Source organism: Lepidochelys kempii, chromosome 4, assembly GCF_965140285.1.
Source record: "Lepidochelys kempii isolate rLepKem1 chromosome 4, rLepKem1.hap1, whole genome shotgun sequence".
Lineage (NCBI taxonomy): Eukaryota > Metazoa > Chordata > Testudines > Cheloniidae > Lepidochelys > Lepidochelys kempii.
The window spans coordinates 60,545,056-60,557,272 of NC_136383.1; positions in this window are offsets into that span (position 1 = coordinate 60,545,056).

The window sequence follows — 12,217 nt, forward strand, 5'->3', positions numbered from 1 at the left end:
AATCTGTCTGGTCAGGTCATCTAGACTCTCTGGATCTAAAATGAACTAGTACTGCCTGAGAAAGGGCCAGCTTCGTTAAGTTAGAGGTAGTACAGGTATATAAACTTCTTTCCATGCTGTAGTCGCTAATGGGGGACAGAGACCCACTGTGTTAGAGTGGATTACCCCAGGAATAAGGCAAGTACCAGCAAGGACACATCTATGCACTTAACAGAAATGACTGCAGGTACCAGCTATGAAAACTGCTACTGGAATGAAGTCATTTTGCAATGGCTATATGGCTTAAGACGTAGGGATGCTCAAAAATGATGAAAACTTTTTTAATAAAAAAAACAATTTTTACTTTGCATATACTATGAGACCTCATTACTTTGTGTCCTACATAATTTTGAGGACCCCAAAACTCTTTCATCACTTGACATGTAAAATTCATATTCAGTTTGAAATTTTGTGGCTTTTCACATGCAATAAATGGTGCAGAGTTATCACGGCAGCTATATCTGTCATGTTTTGGGTTAGGGAGAGAACATGGGGTGGATATAGCAACACAGAGGATGTCCTATATTCATTTGTAATACACCCACACCTGGAAATGGACAAGGATGTAGGTACTCTGGCTGCACTAACATAGGGTTCTATACTGGGTACATCATGTTAGTTAAGGAGACAGTGACAGAATATTGATTAGTTAAAATGAGAGATGCTGAAGTTATAATTGTTGGTATTCCTTTTCGTGTTGTGACAGCACATATTATAAGCCCCCTTTTCCATTAGAATCCTGTGATGTCCTGAAAGCATTACTGACTCTTATGGCAAGGCTAATTAGTTAGAAAGGAGAAAGCAAGCCTGTCATAAATATAAAGGGAAGAGTAAACCCCTTTGAAATCCCTCCTGGCCAGGGGAAAGCTCCTCTCACCTGTAAAGGGTTAAGAAGCTAAAGGTAACCTCGCTGGCACCTGACCAAAATGACCAATGAGGAGACAAGATACTTTCAAAAGCTGGGAGGAGGGAGAGAAACAAAGGGTCTGTGTGTCTGTCTATATGCTGGTTTCTGCCGGGGATAGACCAGGAATGGAGTCTTAGAACTTTTAGTAAGTAATCTAGCTAGGTATGTGTTAGATTATGATTTCTTTAAATGGCTGAGAAAAGAACTGTGCTGAATAGAATAACTATTTCTGTCTGTGTATCTTTTTTGTAACTTTAGGTTTTGCATAGAGGGGTTCTCTATGTTTTTTGAATCTAATTACCCTGTAAGATATCTACCATCCTGATTTTACAGGGGGGATTTCTTTATTTCTATTTACTTCTATTTTTTATTAAAAGTCTTCTTGTAAGAAAACTGAATGCTTTTTCATTGTTCTCAGATCCAAGGGTCTGGGTCTGTAGTCACCTAGGCAAATTGGTGAGGCTTTTTACCAAACCTTGTCCAGGAAGTGGGGTGCAAGGTTTTGGGAAGTATTTTGGGGGGAAAGATGCGTCCAAACAGCTCTTCCCCAGTAACCAGTATTAGTTTGGTGGTGGTAGCGGCCAATCCAAGGACAACGGGTGGAATATTTTGTACCTTGGGGAAGTTTTGACCTAAGCTGGTAAAGATAAGCTTAGGAGGTTTTTCATGCAGGTCCCCACATCTGTACCCTAGAGTTCAGAGTGGGGGAGGAACCTTGACAAAGCCCTAGTACTAACACAGCTAAACTACCCAACCTCAGCATAGCCAAATGACGTATTTCTCTAGTGATAGGAAAGCCTCAAAGGACTCGGCATTTGGATGCTTATCTGAGCTCTCACTGGCACAACTGTTCGAAAGTATCACAGTTCTACCATGCACTGTTGCTCAACCGCTCCTGATCTCTGGTAACACCAAGATTAGAAAACCCTACCCCAGTCCCTTCCTTACTGCCTTCCTTCGTGTTCCCAAGCTTGAGCAGTTATCAAGAGTGTCTGACCCCAAATTCTTTTAAAACAAAACAATCCCCCCCTCCAAACATTAATTTTAACTCTTAAAAACTGAATTAAAGAAAATCTTCTTCCCACAGTCTTGCCAGCCTGCAGGTTTTTTGGAAAGAATGGCTTGTGAGGGTGGGGGCTGTGCCTGTACTCTTACCAATTTGGGTGGGGGAATTTCTCCCCCTGGATGGAGTAAATTTTTTTTGGGGGGGAGGGGGGAAATAATGGGAAATGGGAATCAGTTTTGAGGGGATATCTCCCCTCAGAAGAAGCTGCCACTAGTGTTTTAGAGACTCATGGTACCTCTCCTGTTAGAGCAGTGTGGAGAGCTTTTCATGGACATACTCTCTAATTGCCCGGTTAACAATGTTCAGGGCCAGGATAGTCATGTAAGGTGCATATACAGCAGGACTCAAAGACTTTAAAGTCAGAAGTGACCATCATGATCATCTAGGGGAGGGCTCTGAGTTACTACAGAGAATTCTTTTCCAGCTGTCTGGCTGGTGGGTCTAACTGATTGCCATATTTGGGGTCAGGAAGGAATTTCTCCCTTGTCAGATTGGCAGAGACCCTGGGTTTTTTTCACCTTCCTCTGCAGCAAGGAGCAAGGATCACTTGCAGGTTTAAATTAGTGTAAATGGTGAATTCTCTGTAACTTGAAGTCTTTATAAACCGTGATTTGAGGACTTCAGTAACTTAGTCAGAGGTTAGGGGTCTATTACAGGAGTGGGTGAGGTTCTGTGGCATGCAATGGGACTGTGATTCTGGTACTGAAATCTACAGTAACATCATGCTCCTATTACATACACAAACCATTTATAATTACATTTGACAGAATTTGGGGGTTTTATAGTTCTGATAATATCAATATTTATTTTAAAGCAGTTTTTCTTTTAAATTTTCACTGTTGTGGGAAATTATGGGGAAGGCAGACAATAATTAAATGACAATAGACATTGAGATTCAAAAAGTTAAAGGTTTATAATGGTTAAAATACATTGTCAACATCACATACACGAAGTAAATATCCTTAAATCAAACTCTAATAAGTTCTCAAGTAGGCAAAGGTAAGAAAAATGCTGTCTGTAAATTTTAATTATCAGAAATATTTTTTCATTTTGTATCTGTACTGCAAAATTGATGTTGACAGACATTTACTGATAAAAATCTAATCCTTCCAAGCCTATTTATAACCCTGTCATGTCTCAACAGTGAAAAAATCCAATCATGATAATACTAACTTTAAGATACAGCTATTAAAACTCAGGATACAGGAAGTATCTGCTGGTCAGCCTGAGCATGTATTTAACTTGGGATACAGTTATATTAACTTGGTACATTATAAACATTAGTGCATCATCTACATAATTTTAAAACTGTATACTTTTGCTCTAACAGCTGGAATGAATGCACTGCTATAACCTAACATGCTCTGGGATTTCAAATGCACACAAGCTTTCTGGGCAGGCCCCTGAGATTTACTGAGCTGCAAAAGAACCATAGCAGAGACCAAAGGAGTCTGCTGGGTCCTGCCACTGAACTACTGGTGCCATTGAAGTGGAACAAGTCACCTTGCTGTCCCTAAAGTTTACCTGTCCCGAAAGCTAAGTGTGGTAGCATATGTTGCAAGAGAGCAAGAGGGCAAGTGTATGAAACTTTCCCCAAAACTTGAGAGCCTATATATGCAAACTGCTCTGATCATTGACAAAATTCAATGGGCTGGTTCTTGTTTTATCTTAATCAATTTACTGATCCCAGTGATTCAGTTTGGAGTAGTTTTGCATTCTCCCCACCTCCCTACCGTCGGAGTTTAGCTAGGACTAGTATAATTTTGGAAGTAGTATATGGTGTTGTAAACACACTTCTTGTTCCATAATAGTAAGTGAAAATGTAAAAGAAAGGAATAAAGAAATCTGACTGGGCTTGAAGTTAAAAAATATGAACAGTGCAAGCCATACTGGGTTTACAAGCAATTCTTTAGAGGCATTTCCAAAGCTCATGAAGGATCGAAGTATTTTTAAATATTACAAGAGTTTGATAGTACAATGCTGAGAACATTGGCTCTGAATATGAAATCTGCACTTACAGATTGGGCAACAGAACAAGTCAAGAGTAAGTAGGACATCTGCTGGCGATTAACAGCAATTAGTGATGAGTGAAACTTAAGTAGAAATCTGCTGGTACATCTGTGTAAATTTGGAGGAACTTCAGTGGAATTTAATTGGATTTAAGTGAGAGCCAAATTTCACTCATAATCTGGTAGAACATTATCCCAAGCCCTTCATTTTTAGAATATATTTCATTTCTCCTTATCCCCAGCTGGGTAAGCTACTTCCTGACCCACATTCAGATTCCTCTTTGGCCAACATTATCTCCTTTTAACCTATCCATGCATGAAAAGCCCTCAGCCACTGATACTCAACCTTCACAGATGCCCAGCTATTCACCTTATAGAATTTGTCTTGCTTTATAGTAGACCTCATTAGAAAAAGAGAGGTGGGGGGCTGTTAGCCGATGGCCAAGGATGTTTGGTGAGGTGCCAGCTATGCCCATTTATACCATCCGTGACTTTAACCGCTAGGATGCACTGTCCCTTCGCAGCGGGCAGCCCGGGCTAGGCTGACGGATGCCCCAAGGTCCTAACCACCCGTGACTTTAACTGCTAGAGCTCAGAGCTTCTTTGCAGCGGGCAGTCAATACTGACTGACAGGTGCCCCAATGGCAGCACTAAGAGCCTCTCCACACCCATGACTTTAACTGCTAGAGCTCAGAGCTCCTTCGCAGCGGGCAGCCAGGATTGACTGACAGGTGCCCCAAGAGTTTGCCCCGTGGAGGCGGCACAACTCAACGCTAGGCTCTTAATACTCTCACCTAATGGCCAGGCTTTAGAGCCAAAACGGCTGAGGTTCTTTAATTGTGTTGGCTGCTTTACAGTAAACCAGAGAAAACAAGTCAGGCTTATGCACAAATGGTTACCAAAATTTATTAAGCTAGATTCTAATCATGTGGTTACAAAATTGCTAGTGCCTACTTATTTAAATGTAGAGATGTTACACACACAAACAAGTTACAAAACTGAAGCCACAATCCCAAAGAAAGAAAACAAAGTATAGAGCTCTATTTCAAAATATGTGTACACTAAAGATAGGAGATCAGGTGTGGGTGCTTCTTACCCTCCTTGCATCTCTCGATTCCAGCGGTGCCAAGCCAGGATCGGTCACCCAATTCCGCGGAAAGACGAATAAGGGACAAGGCTTAGGGACCCTCTTAGCTGCAGAAGCCTTGGGAGGCTGTCACTTATCTGACCAGCAGATAGATAGTGAAAAGCACTCAAAAATCATGGTGCTGTAGGTCCCCTACTTATACCTCTGTACTCCTTTATTCTCTTTCTCCTTTCTTATGCCAAATTGAGGCTGGTCTGTCTGGGTGACGCCAGCTTTCGCAAGAGTAGTTTACACTTGCAAGGGAGAGAAACAATAAGTTTCGACTACTGGACATTTCTTTTATCAGGGTAAATATTTTCCCACCTAGGATGTTGGTGTGTGTGCATCACGCTATTTAGTAGGGGCTAAGAGCCATGTCTGTCACAGGGCCTCTGCCTGCTGTGAGCTTAATCGTTGTATCTGTTCCCAGAGGCACATTGTAGCAGCACACCTGTGCTTTCACAGCTTCAAAGGCTGTGCTGGAGTATATGTTAAGTGCCTTGTTCCGGCTTCCTTCTGTGTTTCCAGCAATACTGGTCTGGGGGGGGCGGGGCTGGCTGGCTGGCTGGCTGGCTGGCTGGCTACATTCCACCCCCCTGATGCACCACACTACATCCCAGATTGCAAGGTGGCGGTGATGCCAGCACCTCTTGCCCTCCTTGGAATCAAACTGAATTGGTCGTCTGGGAGCAGTGTCACTTTCTTGCCAGAGAGCATAAGACATTTCAGTGGCTCCCACAGTTAGGTACAAATGGAATGGGGCTTCAGGATGTATGGGACCCAGAGCCTGATAAGTGTGTATCTCCCCTATCAGTTGCCTGAGGGCTTCCTCATGGGCAGGAGCCCATTCCCAGGCAGCACTTTTCTTTAACAAATTGTACAATGGTCTGGCTATAATGGCAAAGCCAGGTACATGTTTTCTCCAAAACCCCAGGGTTCCCAAAATCTGTCTCAATTGATCTTTACTTTCAGGGGAGGGTGCCTGATTTAGCTCTTGCACAGTGTCATTAGGCACAGACCTCCTACCTCCCATCCATACAGTACCTAAGAATTTTATCTCTTGGGAGGGACCTTGGCATTTCTCAGCTGGTAACTCTAAATTAAGGGCTTCTAGTGCTCCTTTGATTTGATTCATAGCCTCCTGTACCTCTTCTGAGGTTTTCCCACCTATTAAGATGTCATCAATGTATTGCACAGTTTGTACATTGGGTGGCAGTATAAGGTCATCTAGGACCTTTGCCAGTGCCCCATGGCAAATAGTGGGTGAGTGTTTAAACCCTTGTGGCATTCGGGTAAAAGTGTATTGTACACCTTTCCAAGTCAAAGCAAATCTTTCCTGGTCAGCTGGTTGCAAAGGGACCATGAAGAACATGTCCTTTACATCTAATACTGCTAGCCAGGGTTTATCCCAGGTTTGTATGGTGTTTACAATATCTGTTATGCTAGGGACTGCTGCAGTTAATGGTCCAGTGTTACTGTTTAGCTTCCTATAGTCTATAGTGAGTCTCCATTTGCCATTTGGTTTCTTGATGGGCCACACAGGAGAATTAAAGCGAGAGTGGGTACGAATTAAAATTCCTCGCTGTTCCAAATCTTTGATCAGGTCAGTAACAGGGTTTATGGCCTCAGCTGGGACATTATACTGCTTTATGTTTGTTACTGTTGAGGGCGGGAGAGCAGGCGCGCTGGTAAGTAAGTTTACAGAATAGTGGGGAGGGCTTTCCTCTTCCAGGTGGGTGGCATGAGGAACAGAACTGACTCCAAAAGCCCATCTTTCCCCATTAGTCCTTCCCTTCTTTCCTCTTAAAACGTCCATGCCCAGTATGTTGGCATTGCCCAAAATCACCTCATATTTTCGGGGCTGATGGTGGGGTTGCAAGGGGATATCCAGTTTTATCTTAACTAATGGGTAAGTTATGGTACTGCCATTTACTCTGTAACAAGTACTTGCTTTCGGCCAGTAGGTGGCGAGCCCTGAAAACGTTCTCGCTTAATCATGGACATTTGAGCCCCTGTGTCCATTAAGAAAGGAATAATGTGTTTGTCATTTACAGTTACATGTATCCGGGGGTCTTTTGCTGTTGTTTTCTCCTCTTTGGATTTAAGCTGGTTTATTAGGAGAGGAGATTGACCCCCGCAAGCTAGTTTCCCTGCTCTGGTAACTCTTGCAGTTGCTGCAGCAATGGAGTATACCGGGTGTCTGCAGGTGGGGAAAGAGGAGAGAGCTGCAGAGGTGCACTGGGAGTAGCATTAGTTGTCTCCCAGTCAGCTCTTTTAAAGGTGGTGAATAATTTTAGCCGCTCTGTGGGCAGTCCATTTATCACATCTCTGGGATAACCTAAAGCCAGACATTGTCTCCACAACTTGGCTCTAAGCTCCTTTTCCTCCTGGGTTGGCTCTCGCTTGTTTTTATGTCCTTTAGATGGTGCCCCCTTGTTTCCCTGAAGGGAACGCATCTTAGCTTTGCCTGTCAGTGCTCTGATGTCTCCGAATTCTCTAAAGTATGACACCAGAAGGTTTAGCAGTGCCCGAAAGGTACTGTTATGTGCTGCAGCTTCTGATCTAAGGGACAGTGCCATAGCCCTGTGGTTACTCGGAACTCCCTTAAGCAGGGGTCTGAGATCATCTACATCTACCTGACCCTCCCATGGGCTTTCATAGGCTAACTCTTGAGGGTTTTGGCCAAGCATGCTAATGACAGCCACAGTTAATAGAGCTGTTTTTACCTCATCTATGTTGGTCCAGTGCATTACTGTGGGTTCATCTCGGTCTGCTGGGTAAATACCTCTTGCCCATCGACAAGCCAGAGACCAAAGTGTTTTAGGGGTGTTCCCCTCTGAATGTTCCCGGAATATTCCTGCACCTAAGTTAAGGCGCTCAGTTTCTTGGGCTGTCAGGCGTATATATCCACCCCCAGTGTCCCAGAGGCGGACCAGCCACTCTATTATACCTTCCTCAGGCTTTTTAGCAAAATCTCCCTGGATTGTTTTTAACTCCATGGGAGTATATTGGCGGGTGGTAATTTTGGTAAAGTGTGTTGGAGCTTTACTCCCTTTTCCCTTTTTACCTCCCTTCTTTGTTTTTGAAGAGGTGGATGGATAATTGTCATCCCCTTCTTCATCCAGCTCTGCCCCACTCAAATTTTCCTCATGTTCTTCTGATTTGTGATGTGTGATAGCTGGTCTTAATTTTACAGAGGGACCTTCCTCCTCAGAGGAGGGGGACTCATTTGCTGAATCCCAAATGTCTCCATCCCATTCCTCAGGGTCTAGCCAGAGAGCAGTCTCAACTTTAGCCCGGTTGATACTGCGTGTTTTAGTCTCCAGCTTTTCCCTTCGTTCTATCCCTTCTTTCTCAATTAAGGGAAGTAATCTTTTCTGAAGATGTTCCATATCCCTATTCAGTGTTCTTACTCTGGTATCTAAATTCTGGCATTCCTTGCGCAGTGTGTCCCTTTCCTGTTGTAGCCTATTAAATTCTATTGCCAGACTTTGATAATCCTTACAGGCAGCTTGCCAAATATTAGTAAGCAGCCATATACAAGCACCTTTTCCTTTCCCTTTCTTCATCTTGCAGGCAGTTCTCCAGTTACAGAAATGCTGCCAGATCTCTGCTGGTTTTCCCCAATATTTCTCCAGCAGTTCTTTGCTCCACAGAGGATTTCCCCATCCCTCTTGGGTCAAACTTTTCTCTAGCTCAGGGAATTCTGTGGTGTTTATCATGACTGGTTTCATTGTGTTATTGTAGTGCAGCCTATATCACAATCCTGTTCGTGATGCCAATTCTGTTAGCTGACGGCCAAGGATGTTTGGTGAGGTGCCAGCTATGCCCGTTTATACCATCCGTGACTTTAACCGCTAGGATGCACTGTCCCTTCGCGACGGGCAGCCCGGGCTAGGCTGACGGATGCCCCAAGGTCCTAACCACCCGTGACTTTAACTGCTAGAGCTCAGAGCTTCTTTGCAGCGGGCAGTCAATACTGACTGACAGGTGCCCCAATGGCAGCACTAAGAGCCTCTCCACACCCATGACTTTAACTGCTAGAGCTCAGAGCTCCTTCGCAGCGGGCAGCCAGGATTGACTGACAGGTGCCCCAAGAGTTTGCCCCGTGGAGGCGGCACAACTCAACGCTAGGCTCTTAATACTCTCACCTAATGGCCAGGCTTTAGAGCCAAAACGGCTGAGGTTCTTTAATTGTGTTGGCTGCTTTACAGTAAACCAGAGAAAACAAGTCAGGCTTATGCACAAATGGTTACCAAAATTTATTAAGCTAGATTCTAATCATGTGGTTACAAAATTGCTAGTGCCTACTTATTTAAATGTAGAGATGTTACACACACAAACAAGTTACAAAACTGAAGCCACAATCCCAAAGAAAGAAAACAAAGTATAGAGCTCTATTTCAAAATATGTGTACACTAAAGATAGGAGATCAGGTGTGGGTGCTTCTTACCCTCCTTGCATCTCTCGATTCCAGCGGTGCCAAGCCAGGATCGGTCACCCAATTCCGCGGAAAGACGAATAAGGGACAAGGCTTAGGGACCCTCTTAGCTGCAGAAGCCTTGGGAGGCTGTCACTTATCTGACCAGCAGATAGATAGTGAAAAGCACTCAAAAATCATGGTGCTGTAGGTCCCCTACTTATACCTCTGTACTCCTTTATTCTCTTTCTCCTTTCTTATGCCAAATTGAGGCTGGTCTGTCTGGGTGACGCCAGCTTTCGCAAGAGTAGTTTACACTTGCAAGGGAGAGAAACAATAAGTTTCGACTACTGGACATTTCTTTTATCAGGGTAAATATTTTCCCACCTAGGATGTTGGTGTGTGTGCATCACGCTATTTAGTAGGGGCTAAGAGCCATGTCTGTCACAGGGCCTCTGCCTGCTGTGAGCTTAATCGCTGTATCTGTTCCCAGAGGCACATTGTAGCAGCACACCTGTGCTTTTCACAGCTTCAAAGGCTGTGCTGGAATATATGTTAAGTGCCTTGTTCCGGCTTCCTTCTGTGTTTCCAGCAATGCTGGTCGGGGGGGGGGGGGGGGGGGGGGGGGGGCTGGCTGTCTGGCTACAGGGGAAAGCTAGCAAAACTTTTCAAAGGATGCAACCTGTGTTTTTGTCAATCTCGTTTTTCATCTAAACTTTCTGATTCTGAAATGGAGTTGGAGACTCCACTGATTGGATCATAATGTTTTTGTCTTTGTTTTTTAGGAGCTATTCTACTCTGATCTTTGCTTGATCTATTTGTTACTCAGTAGTGTGAAGGGAGCTGTAAGAAAACTATCTCCCCATCAGCTGAATATTCTTTGTAATGGAACATAATGTTCTAGAATAACAGAACCTGTGTAGAAAAAGACACACAAACCCTCATTGCTGATCAATGTTATATTAAAACAAAACACATTCTTAATGGCTTTTCAATCTTAGAGTTTGCACTTTTCAGTGTGTGTTACATCAGGTAGTTAACTGTGGAACAACCACAACTTCTAGGCAGCTGGAAATGCCACCTCCTGGCTGACAAATCTCCATCTACTGCCACCCGCCTTAAAATTCAGATGAGTCATGCTGCCTAATACATGGCAGATTTTTAAGAATTGTGGGCAGCCCAAAGAAACCGCACTTTTCTCATTACAATAATTTTATTGTTAGGATTAAAACAAGTTGTTTTTTTTATAGTAAAACCCATAGATTGGAGAAAGCTTGTTGAAAGGAACCTTTGAACCTGGACCTTTGGAGAAGCACTGGAAAAGGGTCAGATACGTAAGTAGCAAAGTTCTGTTTGCTGAAGAATGGTTAGATTGTCCTTCAGTAAAAAATCTTTGTTTCTCATTATTTGGACTTCCTGTTCCTACCCATCCAACAAATCCATTTTATTTTTTCATTTCAATATCTTCTCCTTTAAACTTCACAAGTCATTCCTGTGCATTTATCAGACATATGTCACAAAGCAGAAGAAAGCATTTTAAGCTTCCACTGTGTTGCACAGCACATCTGCTATATCTAGCTGTACTGAAGAATCGATTGCATTACATAACCTCATCATGAGCCATTGCTGCAAATAAACAAAAACTGATTCTGTTATTTGACTTTGGACAAAACTCTGACCCCGTACTTTCTTTAAAGCTCTTTCTGGCTTTCATTTTAAAATAATTGATAGCCAGTTAATTGAGAGGTTCTGGCCCAAATTCAATGCAATTGCATTAAGGTAAATTTGGTCCAGTGCTTCTGGTTGTTTTCACTTTAACCTCCATGTCAGGCTTGTTTCCTTTTTAATCTTTACATATCATTTGTCCTGTCTTTCACTCACTCGAAAAGGAGCTACCTGATAACTTTCCACACAGCAAAACTATACTAATTGTTTAGTCCGGTGCTTATTAGGAGCATCAAAGCAAAATCATTGCACCACTTACAAAACACCTTGTTCTATTTAGTATTATATTGTGCTGGATTATTATGTTCAATCACTCTTTCCTTTCTGTTTGGATTTGAGGCATTAAGTCCCATTATAAGTATCAGAAGCAAGACTGAGGGGGCACATAACTGGAGTTGGGGTTAAGTTCTCTAATATCATGATTTCACAAAGTAAAGGTCTAGTCTTACAGCAATTATACGTCTTCCCTTAGAAAATAATGTGGGATCTTGCTGGCTTTTTTGCTCCACTGTATGACAGGACAGGCTCTTTTTTCCCCTCCTCCTCCTCAGGACAGCAATTTCTTCTTCTTACTGTTTCTCTGGTATTAACAGATTTGATATTACCAGGAAAAAAAGGTTTCCCAGCAAGCAATGGCCTTAGCTGTTTTATGCACCAATCTATATGCTGACCTTAAGTTCACTCAAACTCCTACTTACTGAGAAGTAAAATTGAGGCCTTTTCTCTTTTTTTGAGTGCAGAAATGGTCATTATCTCAGGGCTTAAAGTAGAGTCACAGAAAGAAATGCTAGCTCTGTCATTGCCTACTGATGGAATTTTATTAATTCAAAACTTAATTTTATCTGACAGCTTGCATAAATACATTTATTACTCCCTTGGGGAAAGATCGTATCTGCTTTGCTTCTGCAATGTAGAAATTATCTGA